The sequence below is a fragment of the Cynoglossus semilaevis genome, chromosome 6 (genome assembly GCF_000523025.1).
Source record: "Cynoglossus semilaevis isolate Cse_v1.0 chromosome 6, Cse_v1.0, whole genome shotgun sequence".
NCBI lineage: Eukaryota > Metazoa > Chordata > Actinopteri > Pleuronectiformes > Cynoglossidae > Cynoglossus > Cynoglossus semilaevis.
In genome coordinates, this window is record NC_024312.1 from 10,207,327 (window position 1) to 10,223,734 (window position 16,408).

At 39.5% G+C, this 16,408-nt stretch overlaps 1 protein-coding gene across 2 annotated transcripts in view; it reads right to left on the reverse strand.

Moving 5' to 3' along the window:
- Positions 1-3,647, reverse strand: part of grm3 (glutamate receptor, metabotropic 3) — a 31,573-nt gene extending 27,926 nt beyond the window's left edge. The window contains exon 1 of one of the 2 annotated variants that reach the window (XM_025056414.1): positions 2,585-3,647. The gene's annotated coding sequence lies outside the window, so the exon portion shown is untranslated. The remainder of the gene's footprint in view (positions 1-2,584) is intronic. The other variant, XM_008311885.3, reaches the window with a different exon arrangement.
- Positions 3,648-16,408: the final 12,761 nt, after the last annotated feature.

A 16,408-nucleotide genomic window follows, 5' to 3' on the forward strand; every position in this document is an offset into this window, starting at 1 on the left:
TGACATTTTTCTCAAGAAGACTTTTTGCCTCTCGTCCGCGATGCTTCTTCAATTCTAATTGGTGATGGGGAGTACGCAAAGAGAGTACGCTTCCACCACAAATGCAGTAGAAGGGTTTTTTTTTGAAAGATTATTTTAACACCATGATTTTTACTCGAATATCCGAGGACTTATTTATTACTTGTTGTGTTAGAAATGCCAGCTAAGAACCTCGAAATACAAGCGTCTCGAACATACAAGTATTTCGAGGTACGAGCAAACCTTTAAGCTCATTTTTGCTTCGAGATATGAGTAAAGATTTGAGATACGAGCACCCTTATAGACGCCGACGCAAGGTGGCCGAGCACTCCCATGCCGCTTCACTTCGTTCGTCAACTTTCGTACGCAGCTTCTGCGAGTCTTCCGTTTTGTGTTTGCGTTATCTACGTGGTTTTCTCTCTATTTTGTGCATTTTTTCTTCACAATAGTGATGAGTCCTAAAAAAGTGAGTGGTAAGGATGGTAGTGAGAAGATGAAATGCATGATGGGAATAAAAACCCATGGGGAATAAAGCATGACATTGTCGATAAATATGAGCATGGGGCCTGATAAGGAAAGAAAACAAAACAAAAAAAGAAAAAAAAAAAAAAAAAAAGTGTTATGAATGGATTAATTTTTTTTCTGATTTCTGATGGGAAAAAATGATTTGAGATACGAATACCTCAAGTTATGAGCTTGGCCCTGGAATGAATTATGCTCTTATCTCTTTGGTTTTTCTGTATTATTTGATTAACCTGTTTGTTTATGCTCTCTTTTAGCTCCTAAACATTTTTACAGCAACATTTTAAACTGGATTAACTAACAAATATGTAGCATTTTTAAACAGAGGATTAAAGAATAAGGATGTTTGATTACTGAATGCACACACGCTACGTTTTGTTGATGATGAACAACAGCATTGGACCGGCGAGATAGAGTGAGGTAGAGTCAGATGATCGGCCGTTGTGACTTTCCAAAACAAATCTCTTTAATGCAAGGCTTTCCCACTCGGCCAAAATTAAAAATGCCCACCAAAGTTGCAGGCCAAACTCAATATTTACTAGAAAAATTGACTGGAAATGTGTATGTTTCCCTTCTCTTGAACATCCAATCTGGAACGACCAAAGCTTAACATTATAAACATGTGAGGAAACTACATTTGAAATAAGACAAATATCAGTGCTATTTGTTTCTTATTTTCATCTCTCTCTATCCCTTTCGAGTTCCCTTTTAAAGTAAATATTTTTTTCACAGGCTAACAACAGAAAAACCAAGAATGTATGTGCTATTAAAATGTGCATACATACAGTAATACTATATAAATCCCACCAGCATATAGTGACTATATAATGGCGGGCCAGATCTAATACACATTTGATATGATTTCACGGGCTAAATATAATTCGATTTGGAACTCAGACTTGAGTTTGACACAGTTTTCACACTACTACTACTGTAAGTAGTAGTAATTCACTTACAAAAAGAGCAACTGTGGCTTAGTTAGGCATTCATTTCTAAATGGACATCTTACATTCCCTATAAAAATGTATATGGTAGTGATAGAAATCTTGATATAATGAAAAAAAAACTCTTAAGTAACATAAATACTATTTTTTAATACTTTGAAGCATATTAATAATGCGTAAAAGTTGTTGCCCTCCCATTGTGCATTTAGAAAATTTCCCTATTTTGTGTTATTATATCTCTATATTCCATTTCTGTATAATAAAAAACAATGAATTGATCTGGAACATAACTGTAGTTTGGGTAATCTGTACAAGACTTTGTACAAGAAAATTGGTGCATGTGAATTTTCCCTTTTTTTTTTTTTTAATACATTACGTTTTTCTACTTTCTTCTTGAAAGTTGGAGGGCGTAACGATTAAACCCATGTGCAAGAACAAGTTGCGCAACATCATGATTTTTCCAACAAAAGCCTGCTAACGGCACTCTCCTGACACCGAGCACAGATGATGCCGCATGAAAACTGCATCTTTCAGCCGCACTCAACGACCCCAAAGGAACCCGGGACAAGCGTCACTACTGAGTAAACCGGACCCACATAACTTCTCCATGCTGATGCAACTGCAGCTCCTTCTTTGGCGTGTGTGGTGTTTTTTTTTTAACCTGCTGCATTTTCATCATGCTGCAGAGATTTGCAACAAGCGCAGTTTTCTTTCTCAAAGACCTCTATGAGGCTCGATGTGAACAAAAAAAAAAAAATTCAAAGAAAATAACGTTGAGCAGCAGTCACATGTATTCACATAATCGGTGTTTTTTAAACCCTGCCTAAAGTTTAAAGCCCATTTCTCAGCATCAGCTGACCCGCTCTAACCCACTGATCAGTCCCCGACCGACAATTTCACGCCACATCCACGATCAGTACTGCAACGCACGCACCAAACTGCACACACACATACACACACGCGCGCGCACACAAATGAAAAACACGTATATATAATATTATACAAAATGTTATAACGTGTGTCTGTGTGTGTTTGTGTGTGTGTGTGTGTGTGTGTGTGTGCGTTCGTTCAAGCAAAGAAATGCATTATTTTCATCCTACCTGCGCGACCTGGATCCTGCAGTGCCTGTACCCAAATCTAAAACTGGTAGAACTTTTACTTAGCCTACTCCTGGCTCCTCAGAGGAGTCGCATTAAGAGAGAGAGAGAGAGAGAGAGACAGAGAGAGAGAGAGAGCGAGAGAGAGAGAGAGATGGCACGGAGGGGGGTTGCGCGCCATCCAGTTCTATGCTTCTAGTGTACGTGTATTTTGTTTGCTTGTATGCGTTCGCCTGTGTGCCCGCGCGCGCTACAAAGAAAGAGAATGACTTAAGAGGAGCGGGAGGGGGGGATGTAGCACCTTCATCAAGGGATGCTTCAGTCTCCTAGCAACAACGATCTCTCTCTCTGGCATGGAGATATTTTTATTGGATGGAAGGTAAACTTAGCTATTTGCCGCTTTCATCTGTACACGGGTCCATTGGTCAATACAAAACAAAAAAAAAAAACTGCAGTTGTTATTGAGTCCGAAGAAGAGGAGACAAAATTCCAAAAAAGAATGAGAGAGAATGGCGAGAGAGTGAAGCTGCTCATCGATTCGCGTTTGTTTGAGGTCAAGAATAGACAGCATCCCTTCATGCACCCCTGTCTGTGGGAATTAATATGGCTTCCATGTTTTAGAAAAGAGTCTGCATTTACATGAGCATTTTGAAGAGAATCTCCGATAGTTGTAGAAACAAGCGTGCTGAGTTATAGTTGCGTACGTGTGTAATTGATTTGCATTTCTATCGAGAGATTTGTGATTACAAAAATGCGGTTCACAGAACACTGGACTCTTTTTTTTTTCTTCACTTTCTCGTACTATTACCCTTCCTGAAAACCAAATGTTCACCTTAACTGATCTGATCTGCACATTTTAAATCTTGTCTATCTTGGTCACTGCCAGGATGGATATAGGATTCAAAATGTCAGCATCTTCATTTCTGCAACCTCCGGCTCGTCCTTCAGCCTTTTTTGACAGAGCCATGGTTTATACAGTATATAGAAGCAGGTCCCATTACTGTCTTCCCCTTTAACTTTGCTTCTTTCCCTCCTTGATGACTGTCATCTATAAACATCATGGTCCATGAAGCCCCCCTGTCTGATGCTTCTCACGAAAGGTCTGCTTTGGCCGGTAAAACATAATACATTACTGCTAAATTAAAACCCCCGAGCTAGGAAAATGAACAAAAAACAAACGTCTTTGGAAAGTTGAAAAGTAGCGCGGGGTAAAACAGCCAGCGAGGAGACAGAAGAAGAGCCTACGCCATCAAAGAAAAAGAAAGCTCCAGTTGACAGGCAATTTTATATTTTTAATGAGGCCATAAGGCCTTCAAAACTGCTTCTGCAGTTTGGCAAAAAAAACATCAATGCATATATTAGCAGTAAAATGTGCACAACAGAAAAGGTGCTAATTGTTAGCTTACTTCCAAGCCAGGGACAGATGAGACGAGGATGACGATGAACCACAGGCATCGCTGTCTGTCTAGACGACAGCTTAAAGACTTCAATCATATAAATATATTTTTAAACAGTGTACAATGAAACAATTTTAAACTTCTGCATTAAAAGACAAGCGCGATGTTACGAGGCTGCTGCTAACAAAGGTGCATACACAGCGGCTTAACGTTTAATATCATATTTAGAAAAATAACAGTTTTTATGGCATAATGGAATTCATTTCCGTGCACCTTCCTCCACTTTTGTTGTATACGTCGCCCTTTGTTTTTCCATATTCCTAAAATATTTATTAACAACATTTACTTTTTTTTTTCCTTGCAAAGTTCACTGTTATCTGCCTTTTCAGCGTCCCCGTTTTTAACACCACGTCCATTTAGGGACCCCTCTAACCCAACACTTGATCCAACATTTGCTTTATCTTCTAACTGACATCCTTTTGACATCAACAGACCACATTCAGAATCATACCTTCCACTTTCAAACTCATGGCTCTGTCTGAAACTCCAATTGGGCACACGACACGCTTTACCAGCTTCTCCGTACTCCATTTCTCTTACAATCTCCCCCATAGTAGAACAGCTTAAAACCACTTCCAATGTCCTTGCTTTTGCTTTTTTCCCCATCTGATCTCCTGACCACACAAGACACCCTCCTCCCCTCCAGCTCTCTACCTTTACCAGTCTTTGTACCTACACTATATGACCAAAAGTATTCACTCACCTGCCTTGACTCATACTATGAACTGAAGTGCCATCCCATTCCTAACCCAGAGTTCAATATGATGTCGGTCCACCTTTTGCAGCTATTACAGCTTGTTCGATGTAAAAATAAGTTCATGGTAGTGCATTAATTTAATTGTACCTCTGAAACTGCATCGTTATTGGGTTTTTAAGACGTTGCTGAAGTTGTGTCGCAGTAAGAACAATTTGGAGCGGGCCCCTTCCTCTTCCAACATGACTGTGCAACAGTGCACAAAGCAAGGTCCATAAAGACATGGATGACAGGTCTGGTGTGGATGAACTTGACTGGCCTGCACAGAGTCCTGACCTGAACCCGATAGAACACCTTTGGGATGAATTAGAGCGGAGACTGAGAGCCAGGCCTTCTCGACCAACATCAGTGTGTGACCTCACCAATGCGCTTTTGGAAGAATGCTCAAAAATTCCTATAAACACTCTCCTCAACCTTGTAGCTGCAAAAGGTGGACCAACATCATATTGAACTCTGGGTTAGGAATGGGATGGCACTTCAGTTCATAGTATGAGTCAAGGCAGGTGAGCGAATACTTTTGGTAATATAGTGTATGTACCAAGTCCCTACTCTGACATCTACACACCTACCTTTCCTGTCTCTATGCCTCCCAACATGTCGAAGTTCAGTTTTTATATTGTAAAGTTAGTGAAGTACAAAGAGGTATGCCGTCTGAGGGATTGCATTTTTCATTACAGCTAAAGGCCACAGTGTGTTGCTTTTGCCTTATTTATATTCAGATGTACTGTAAGACAATGGCAGGGGTGAATTTCTTGGTTTTCTGTGCATATGCTGTGTGACATTTTGGAGGAGATCCTGTCAAATCTGATGGGTTGGTTGACTGCAGGACTAAATGTAAAGGGTAACAATTTTAAACCTCACACTTACATGGACAGGCATGAGGTGATAAGTGACAAGCAAATACCCACACACACTTGTGCACTGCGTCAGTCATGGCTTTCCTGGCCCTGAGTTTTGGAGGTGCTAATTTCCACAATAAAAGGTGCCTTTGTCCTCGTGGCATATGCTGGAAACCAGCTTTGTCCTGTCAGGGTCCCACAGCAAGAAAATGTTGTGCTCTGCTTTTACCCAACGAATCAGAGCAAAGCTTAAAATAAGCGCATGTAAAAGGATTGAAAAGTGGAAACAGGTCCTGGGAAATAATCTTAAAAATATGGCATAAAGAAAATTGAATTCCTCCTAGATAAGATTTTTTTCTAACTAAACTGTTGGTGAAAGTGAATCTTACACAGAGTGGTTTATGTTATCAGCAATGCTTATAAATGTTAGGCAGTAGTTAGCAACAGCTCGACTGTTACCTGCCGGGTTCTGTCATGAAACCTGGGCCCCATGGAAGGATTTGAAAAATTAGGTTATTTATCATAAAATGTTGATATAATATAATACTCTTGGAACTGTCCTTAGTAGCACAATTAGCACAGTATATAAGATCTGTAAGAATTCTTATTGGTTCTTCCTCCGATAATGAAAACCTGAAAACGCAATGCCTGGGTTTGGCAAATATGCTGGAATCGCTTGAAATGGTCCTGAGACATTTACCTCAGTTTTGGGGGCAAACTACTGCATATATCGGTTTCGGTTGATATCAGAATCGGAAACTAAGTGTTTCGACGATATCTGCATATAGGATGTTGGCAAAAAGTTAATATCGAACATCCCTACTTTCAATTGAAGGTATATCACGTTAAACTCTAATATACAATATTAGATAATCTATTCAGGGCGTTCTGGGCAGTGATGGCTTAGTGTTTAAGGAAGCAGACTTGGGTCTGGAAGGCTATAGGTTCTATATAATACTTTAATACTTTGGTGATGGGTTAAAAGCAGAGGTCACATTTGGTTGTGAACTACTTGTCACAAGGACAAGTAGTCCACGTTCTTCTGAAGAACAAATTTGATGCTTTGAAAAACACAGTCATGTTCTTGCTATCTAAAAATGTAACATTGTAATATGTTTTAGGCTCGATTATAAAACCTTGGCAGTCAGAAAGAAAAACCAATAGCTCTATATTGAAATTAAAAAATGCAAAACTAATTTTACCAAAATGTGTTTTGGATTAAAGCTTATGTGTGTCATGTGGTTGATATTGCCATTTATTGTTTGGCCCCCCGACATGGGTTTCCAATTATCTTGGTTACAGAGGCATGGCACTGGGACAGCAAGCCAATCACATTTAATAGAACATGCACTGACCTGTTTCAGGTTCATCTGTCTGCCTTTCTCCCTCTGTCACACACATACACATACACAAAGATTCCTGAAAGACAAAACACTCCCTATCAACTAAACACTATCTCACCAAATGTCCTTTACACTGTTTTATCTACTGAGTCTACTGCAAACTAAACCTCATTTGAAGCAATAAATATTTACTATTTCTAAAACCAAAATGCAAGTTATGGATGGAAAAAAAGTGCACCTCACAACAGATTGAAACTAAACCTGAAAAACCAAAATTGTGCTTCATTTCACTTTTGTCACTTTAGTCTGGCATAAGTTTGTGTGTACACTTTCAAAGATAGAAATAAAAACATTTGTTTCAAAACTTGGTATGGTTACATAATATTAATAATGCTTTGTTATTATTTTTAATAATATAAATTGCAAGTGTCAAAAATGGATGGATCGGTGCATGGATGGATGGATGGATGGATGGATGGATGGAAAATATAATTGCACTGACAAAAAAATCAGTTTATTGTGCACACAGGAATTACAAGGACTGGCAGTGGTGGACTTGTGTCCGGAAGGCTCCTGGTTCGAGCCCACCAACTGCCAAGTTACCACTGAGCATGGCACCATCCCCACACACTGCTCCCACTGTTCACTTTGGTGATGGGTTAAAAACAGAGGTCACACTTTTTTCTTCTTCTTCTTTCTTTAAAACAGTTTCGCAATGGATCACGACGATTTGTCGATGAATGAAAGCTTAGTCTTCTACCCACAAAGTCTGCTGCTCCAAGTGTTCTTTGGCACACTATTTTACAACTGATGCAACTCCAAGAAAGAACTCTGCACTCAATCGGAGCCTTTTTAGATTTTCGGTCGATAAGAGCCGTCCTTGACAAGGTCTTTCACAATATCTGCTGCTCTACGTAGAGTCTTCCCTGGTAGAGTCTTTCAAGGCCGCTGCTCCACAGTCTTCCTCAGCAGAGTCTTCCCACAGTGTCAGGGCCCTAAAGAGTATACACATTGGAACAGTCTGTTGTTTAGACTGGTTCTTGCAAAGTGTTACCTTGGCCCTGTGTGGGGTCAGATTCTTTTTTTTTGTCTAGAGCAGGGATGTCAAACGGCATGAGTGGGCTTCAATAAGGCCCAGTTGATGAATGCTGAAGTGAAAAAATGCTGCATGTTAATGATGTTTGTCAAATAGTTCATTGCATATATTTTCTTTCTGATATACATCATTTACCTATTTGCATGAAAACAAAGGGGAAAACCATGGATTAATTGTTATTTATAGGTAAGGTTTTTTTATGATTGAACTGGTCTGATTAGACTGGTCTTGTCTAATTATTTTAGATGTGGCCCCTGAACCAAAATTAGTTTGACACTCCTGGTCTGGAGCATAATGATTTTTCATAGACTACTATAACTTCTGTGGCGCTTTGGCCCAGCGGCAATGTCTCTGTCATTGGTGTGGCCCAGGGTTCACCTCCTGGGCAAGTTCGAATCTCTGTTAGGGTTTGTACGGTGCAGTGTGATTTGGGTGGAGACTGCTGCCCCCGCGACCCGGTAACGGATAAGCGGATGAAAATGGATGGATGGATGGACTATAACTTCTGTAGTGCCTATTTTATTACCACCATAGTTGTCTGATGCTTTCCAAGCAATTGCCCTTGGATTAAGGATTTACAGAAGGAAGGTGGTTAGGACACAAAGTGAAAGAGATCTGCGACGGAGTCAAGCTCATCATGGGCCCCGAAAAAACAGCAGCAGCTGTTTTCTAGTATATTCCATGAAGTAAATCTGTTTCTTTTTTTTTTTTAAATTTACTCTTAAAAGAAAACTTTTCTCGGTACGTCAAGACACGTTCACAACTATACGTGCCAAAATTAGAGTGCTCGGTAGCGACACGTTGTAATTGATTTTGAATTATCTTTTCTATTTTCTGCACTGTTAGACAGCCCCAAGCTGTCAGCGTGGAGACATTAGCCTCTGCTGCTTAGGCTAATATTTTCCACTCCCCCAAAATGACACTGCCTCCAGTCATCCACATGCATATGGGTAATTGCTTGCATGTGGATGAGAAGAAGTGCTCTGAATGTGGTGGTGTAGGTCATTGGTATGTTATCAAAGATATACTAATGGATGCCTCAAATCTTAAAGTCATTAAAGGAGTTGAAACACCACTTCAGGTGGCGTTATATCAGATCGATCTTGCGAAACGAAACAAGAGATTTGTCAAGGTTGAAGAGTTCTGTTAGGCAACCGGACGTGACGTTTTCTAAAAGTCGTTGTTCCGCCTCTCATCCAATAGGCTTCTTCAGTTCTAACTGGCGGTGGGGAGTACAGCAACTATATACTCTGAGTGTGACAAAGAATAAAGCTACTTCAGCTCCCCCATGTTGGGTGGGGCTGTGGGGTCAACGGGGAAAGTGTAAACAGTCGTTAGGAGTGTGCTGGGTCGTCGCCATCCTCATCCGAATGGTTTCGCTCACATCCCTCTTTGTTTCTGGGTGATAGGTTGTGTCTTAGCCCACCTCCTCTGTTGAGTGATGGTTTATCCAGGTGGACAAAAATGGCTTCTTTTACCCCTCTCTCAAACCATCTCGTCTTCCCTTCGCCAAAATGTGAACATTGTTGTCCTCAAAGGAGTGTGTTTTGTCCTTGAGGTGTATGTGAACAGCTGAGTCCTGTACCAAGGAATTGGGCCTCCTGTGTTGGGCCATGCCCCTGTGTAGCAGTTGTTTAGTCTCCCTTATGTACAGGTCCGTACACTCTTCACTGCACTGAGTGTCATAAACCACATTGTCCAGCTTGTTTCTTGGTGTCTTGTCTTTGGTATGAACCAGTTTTTGTCTCAGGGTGTTACCTTGTGTTCCAGATCCTCCTAAGTATTTCTGAAAGTCCTGAAATGTATGGAATGATGACATGCCCCCCTCTTGTTGTCCTCCCTATTAGTGGGCCTCTTTTTGTTAGTTTAAAAAAAAGCCCATCTGGGATAGACTTAAGGGCTGTCCTAATGTGTCCCTGTTCTCTCATCTTACCTCTGTTGGTGGTGGGAATGGTGTCTGCCTGTGACTGTAGGGTTCTGATGACTCCTAATTTGTCTTCCAGTGGGTGGTATGAGTCAAAACGGAGATACTGGTCGGTGTGAGTAGTAGACCATGTGTTGGTTGTTGGTGTTGGTTTCCTGTACACCTCTATGTTGAGATGTCTGTCCTCTGTTATGTGGACCGCACAGTCCAAGAAAGCAGGGCTGTGGTTTTTTTTACATCTTCTCTGGTGAACTCAATGTTCCTGTCCACTGTGTTGATGTGATCTGTGAAGTTGTTCATTTCATGGACCTTGATTTTGATTGGATTTGAAGTGTTGTCCACATATCGGAACCAGTGGCTGGGTGCTTTTCCCACGTAGGAGTGTAGAGCTCAGTTCAGTCCTTTGGCTAAGACGTCCTTTTCCGGCTGGGTGAGGTTAGAATTTCACGTGCAGTTGCCTAACAGAATTCTTCAACCTTGACCATGACCTTAATGAGAATCTTCATGGACAAGAGATTTGTCCTGTTTAACTAGTCACAGCAACTGCCGGTGGTATCCATCATTCAGAAGTTCCTGAAATGAATCAAATGTTGATGTAAAATGCAGCAGACAATTGCCATAATCAAATGCATCTATCGTTGTAATGTGGGCTGCAGCCCTAGGAGTTCTAAGGAAGCTTAGGGAACTCAGAGTCTTACTCCCTTACAGTAGGACAGCACATGTCAATTAGTGGGGCGGGGAGGTGAGGTACCAGGTGCAAAGATTTTCCTATCAACCAAATATGTGGGGCCCAAACAGAGTAACTTTGGCAACCTCTGACTTATGAGATTTGACCACTGATAAAAAATAGAGCAGGTACTCCATGTGATCAAGTGAACTAGACATTTTAAGGAAAGTGAACTCCTCCTTGTCATTGTGAGACAGCACACCACTGCACACAATGAAATCTGACCTCTGCTTTTAACCACGGTGCCTTGCTCAGAGCATCTCAGGGGTAACTTGGCAGGTGGTGAACTCGAACCTGAAGCCTTCCGGACCCAAGCCCGCTTTCTTAACCACTAAGCCTCCCCTGTCCCAGATGTTATTATTAGGCTATCAGTTAAACTATTTAGGTCATATTGTATAAATATAACTAGTCAGCATTTGTCATGTGTTTAATTGGATTAAAAATTCACACAAGGTATCTATATTGGTGTTGATAATTGCCAAAGAAAAAAGTTATCTGTATGGTATCGAATCAAATATTCTGGTATAGGAGGAGCAACTGATAACGATTCTTGCCGATATTACATAATTAGGCTAATATCAGTCAATAATATTGGTTGGCCAATATTAACGGTTAGCCCATATTATCGGATGTTCCTAGTCTTATGCTTAAAAAGGGTCGGTCTTCCATTTGCTTATTAAGATTTTTTTTGTAATTGATTGTAGAATACACTGTACTGTCACAGTCTTCCTTCCCTTCCTTTCTGTCTTCCTCTCTTTCTCTATATTTCTCTCTCTTTCTTTCTCACTCCCCTTCACTCTCTTTTAGTCTTTGTGAGATAGTTCACTTTAGTGAAAACCAAGATCTGGTCAGCTGCAAGGATTGGGATGTGATGAATAAATACATCCAATGCAGGTTTTATTGCTCTCTACATGTGGTCCTGTTCAAAGGCACCCTGTGGGAGAATACAAATAGCTCCAAGTCTGGCTTTGTGTTGGTGGAGCTAAAAGATTTGGTCAATTTCTTCCCTCCCCTGAACACATTTTCTAGGCTTTTCTCAACCAATCGCTTTATGTTCACTGCGCATAATGACCTCTGAAAATGATGAGCAGTTCTTGTCAAATATACAGAACCAATTGTACGACATGGACATTGCCTATATCCTGGAAAAGCTGATTATTCTTATTTTTATTATGGCAGTCATAGAAGAACCTTTCTTTTCAGCTACCGGAGCTGTTCTTATTCGAGTTGCTTATAAACCAATTGGAATTCATTTACTGGAGCACACATTCTATTTATGTTATAATAAACAATAATGAAGACAAGAGAGGCGTTAAGAGGATAATCATGTTATTTATTTTATATTCAACATTTTATGATGGTTTAAACAGTGTCATACCCTCTTGTAACACATCTCATCGTCGCATGTTCTGATTAGCATTCATAGGAGGTTACGGAAGTCATATTCTTTTGTCCACCGTGTTTATGTATAGACTGAAGACAGAAATGACATTTCACCAACTTAGTTGAAGAATCTGAAATGAACAAAGCTTGTATTTGTGTTTTATAAAGAATTTTACAGGGCCTTTAATTCGGCAATACAAAAGCTCTAAAAAAAACCTACTCAGACGAGGTCATTGAGTTCAAAGATGTATAAGTCCTAATGGGGTGCCATGAAAAAAAAAAGGCTGTGGCGCATTAAATTTTAGCCCCAATTTTAGCATCTATTAATCTGCATGATATGACACCACAAGTCAAATATTTATTAGCTCTGATTAGGAGATTCATATTTTAGACATCACTGTCTCACTCTTTTCAGCCATTTCTCAAATGATAATGATTCCAAAAAAAAGGACATCATGTTAAGGAGTGTGTTTTAGTTATGTACAGACTTATTTCTTTCAATATTGTTTAATTGTAAAATAATAATAATAATTTTACAAATGAAGTTAAATGAAAAAAAATCAAATGAGTGATTTAGACCATTCGATAGTCTACTACTCTACTTGTGAAAACATATACTATGTTAAAACAAAAAGAAAAAAAAAAGAACAAGCAAGGACTTAAATATACTGTGCTGAATTACGACAAGTTTGCTTGTCTGTATTCATAAAGATTTTGGTGAATGGGTGTGAGATTATCTCTGTGTCTTAACAAGTTTAAAGACCCTTCCATTGGGCCCTACAGGTCATGGGAACCTGCACTCTTGGGGTTTTCAATGGCTATCTAATTATGTACCTCACACACACACTTGTCGTGTGACACTTATCCCTTCTCACTATCAACACTAGATCCTCCAGAGTAGAGTAGCACCACTTGTTTTTGCCAATTGGCTTATTGTTGCACGTCCTAACTTGTTTCCTGTAAAGACCACTGGTCCCAGACTGGGCTACAGAGAATTAGGATTTTACTGTACAATAATGGCACCTGCCCACAGTATGGCTTAAAATAGTTAACGCCTGTTGCAACCCATGTTTTAAGCATTGAATGCAAACATATGTACAGTGGAACCTTGAGATACAAGCACCTCCACATACGACTATTTCGAGATAGGAGCAAATTTTTGCTTCGAGATACAAGTAAAGGCTCTAGATACAAGCACGCTTACAGACGCCGACCTCTAGATACAAGCAGGCTTACAGACGCCGACGCTAGGTGGCCGGGCACTCGGAGCAGCCCACGCCACCTCCCTCGTTCAGTTCACGTGTTCGTCGACTTCCGTGCGCATCTCCCACGGGTCTTCTATATTGTGTTTGTGTTATCTCCGTGATTTTCTCTCTATTTTCTTCGTAATAGCGATAAGTCCTAAGAGAGTGAGTGGTAAGGATGGTAGTGAGAAGGAAAAAATGCATGAAAAAATGAATTTTACTCGGTATCGGATCGGATAATCCGATATAGGAAATTGGTGGTATCCAACATCATTACAAGATAGCAATAAAAGAAGCTAAGGTTGCCCAAAGGAGTGACTGTGATGACCAAGCAAAGATCTCAGACATTAGAAGAAGTGGAAAGGTTGCTACTGATTTGGATCAACAAAAAGCACTTGGTGGAAACAAGAATTTGTTAGAAAGTGAGGCGAACATTGCAACTCCTCAGCACCAGTAAGGATGAATGAAATGGTCTTTCCTATTTATATCTTTATTGTATATTCATTTGTGTTTATCTGTGATTTTTCTGTGGTGTCGTGTATCAACCTGTACACAAAATACTGTTGGAAAAAGTTTGAATAAGCAGTCATACGGGCTTCAGGAACAAATAAAGTTTATATATATATATATACCGGAGGTGTGGACTCGAGTCGCATGACTTGGACTCGAGTCAGACTCGAGTCATCAATTTGATGACTTTAGACTCGACTTGACAAAATGTAAAGAGACTTGCAACTCGACTTGGACTTAAAGGACTCAAAACAGAAATGGCAGGACTTGGGACTTGACTTGACGCTTTTCAGTTCTGACTTGGACTTGACTCGGACTTTGCCTGTCTTGACTTGAGACTTGACTCCGACTTGAGTGCAAAGACTTGAGACGTACTTGTGACTTGCAAAGCAATGACTTGGTCCCACCTTTGATATTCTACGGCCCAATGCAGCATGGTATAGAAGACAATCATCGGTACCATAATTCAAATTAAAATACATGAACAGAAATGCTTTTTTGATTTCCAGAATATACCTGCACTTTTTGACTCCAAAATGAAATTAATAATCAATGATCCAAATTGCATTTTAATTTTAAAAGGGAAATGCTTTTTTGTTTTCATGTCCACCCCACAAAAAAAGACTAAATTCAATCTGACTTCTGAGGCGGCACAGGACATTGACGTCAGTAGTGACGTCAGTGGCCGCTCTTCGTCTGGGTTGGTTGGACTTACACTTACAGGGGCTGGTTGGACTTACACTTACAGGGGCTCTTCCTGACAGTATCGTATAAATCCTTGTTAGAGTTAGCTTCAGAGATCGCGCCAAATACAATATCTAAATCACATTCCCATGACACATTTGAGCAAATTTTAAAGAGCTTGGCTGCATATTCTGTCCTCAAAGACACCGATGTTAACGAAGTTTCCCTCTCAGTCCTCCAGCGACTGGATGTGGTGGTCCCTGATTTCATTTTCATTTTCAAATTTGACATTTCAAAATTAATTTGGATACTTAATTGGTGGGACAAATTTTGAAATTGAAATATTTTTTAAATTTTTTTTTATTTTAAGAAAATGAAAATCCAATACGGATGATTGATTATTTGTCGAAAAATGCAGGTATATTCTGAAAATGAAAAAAAAAAACCCCAATACGTAATTTGAAGTATGGTACCAATTGGCTTCTGTACTATGAATGATTTGCCCCAAAAATAAAATGTGACATTGTTTAAGGCTAGTTTTTAGATCTTCGCAGTGTCCTTTTTTTTTTTTTCATCCTGTGTGACTTTCCCTTCAAAAATAAATTCGGAAAAGTGACTCCCCATTAAGTTGAAAATAAATTGTGATAAGATTTAGAATGCATGCAGAGGGTCTTGGGTTCAAGCCAGAGGAACCACATACTTGGTGTCTCCGGTTGGCAGCCTGTTGCAGCTTTCCCCAGTGTGGTATTAATAAAGTTTGAAAACCTACTCATACATATTTGGGTCAGAAAAAAAATGTTACCTTTTAATATTCAATTTCAAACACATTTCAATGCAGAAAAATAAAGCTCATAAGACATTTTCGGTATTTATCAGTGTAATATAGTACACTAAAATAAAATCCAGTACCAACAATGCTGCTTAGCATAAAACTACTTTGAAAACAAGAACGAGTTATGTGCAGAACCTTAATCCAATTTCTTTTGCAACATCTAAAATTAAACAACACTGGCAGTGTTTTCTGCCCTTTCTGTTTTTCAGGTAGTGATTTTCCCTTATTTGAGAGATAGCAAAGACATTTTTTTTAACAGAGAGAAAACATTGACTAAAATATAAAAATCACATTTTTACCAAAACACAAAGAAGTTTCATTACATTAGGATTGAGTGCATGAAAAAAAGGAACTTGGCATCAGTTAAAACTCTTTACTGAAGGTCTTTATTATGTTATATGGAAAGTTTGCATAAAACCCCTCACTGTGGACGGCATTGTTTCCTCTGTGACAAGACAGTGGGCAGTCCGTCATTCACTCACGGGGTCCGTGTGTTTTTGTCAGCCCTGTCCAAGGTCAGGGTTTTCTCATGGACCTCACTGAGTAGAGAACTCAACCTTCCTTTCTGCCTTGAGATCAAGATGATTTTTGGAAAGGGTATGCAAATCAGAATCTTTGAGTAAGCTTCTCCTTTTTTCTTTGGGAGTATTTTGGATGCATAGCTTCAGGATCTTTGGGCCACCTGAATGTATTGCGGACTCAGGGTGTTGAGTGTTGTTAACATTGGCTGCAATTACCCTAGTAGATGTGGTGCGAAATGTAGACATTTAAAAAAGGGAATACTTTGATATGCTGAAAACATATAATGTAATTAAGATTAATACAATTTCTTTATAAACACCTTTCAGAATTCCGGACTATAAGTTGCTCCGGAGTATATGTCGCACCAGCTAAAAAATGCATAATGAAGAAAAAAAAAAACCCAATATAGATTTATAGTATATAGTAGTATACATCACATCAGTGCCCTCTAGCGGCTGTCAGTGTGAAAATAACAAACGTGAAATTATATTATATATATATATATATATATA